This window comes from Poecilia latipinna, unplaced genomic scaffold, assembly GCF_001443285.1.
Source record: "Poecilia latipinna isolate Pla-1442-1.1 unplaced genomic scaffold, P_latipinna-1.0 Scaffold208, whole genome shotgun sequence".
Lineage (NCBI taxonomy): Eukaryota > Metazoa > Chordata > Actinopteri > Cyprinodontiformes > Poeciliidae > Poecilia > Poecilia latipinna.
This window is the reverse complement of record NW_015112824.1, coordinates 353387-354207: the sequence shown is the minus strand read 5'-3', so window position 1 is coordinate 354207 and position 821 is coordinate 353387. Positions and strand designations below refer to the sequence as shown.

General features: G+C 41.8%; 1 protein-coding gene across 1 annotated transcript in view; it reads left to right on the top strand.

Moving 5' to 3' along the window:
• LOC106946808 (bromodomain-containing protein 4-like) overlaps positions 1-821 on the top strand; it is a 37746-nt gene that overhangs the window by 13843 nt on the left and 23082 nt on the right. The gene's annotated exons all lie outside the window — the stretch shown is intronic.

The following is an 821-nucleotide window of genomic DNA, read 5'->3' as shown; positions in this document are numbered from 1 at the left end:
TGTCATTACCATATGACATGCATATGATAGTCGTACGCTTATCAGATAGATAAGCGTACGACTATCTGACAACGTATGACAGAACACCGTGAGTTCGTGCTAAGCGTATGACGATCTGACGTTACAGAACACCCGTTCTTTGTTCTAGTAATGCTCTGCGTATGCTGCATCATTATTTTATTTAATTATGTACGTTGATATTTAATTTAACAAATAACTAAAACACAAGAACGAAAGAGCACGCAGAGCATGCACATTGCTCTTTGATTGTTTTCGTTCAAAGTGGCAGCTGTAATGTGTGCCATGGTGTCAGACTACCTGGCTTCATGTAGCGGGAGAGAGGGCAAGAACGGTCACGGTGAACGTCTTCTTGCTTGTTGCTCCTTGGTCAGTGTTCGTAGTTGAGCGTTATTTACCATCAGGGCATTGCCTCAATTGCTATGTTTAATGGTGCAGACAGTGGTGGTTTCTGACATGAGCAACATGGACAAACACCCAGGGAGTTATCTTTTTAGGGATGGCACGAGACCACCGCAGATTGTAGCACAAAGATGGAAGCAAAGCAGAACAAAGAGTTTGTTCTGCTTTTAATATTGGTTAAATTTATTAAGTATTTAATATCTAGGTGTTTTTATGGGAATATGGATCTTTCAGATCAATTTGAGAAGTAATTTTGATCATATTTCACATTTTATCGTATCATGTAGCGTGGGGCGCTGGTCTTGGTCTTGACTCGGTCTCGACTTCCCTCGGTCTTGGTTTTGACTTGGTCTTGGGTTAGGTGGTCTTGACCACAACGCTGATGTGTGTGTGTGTGTGTG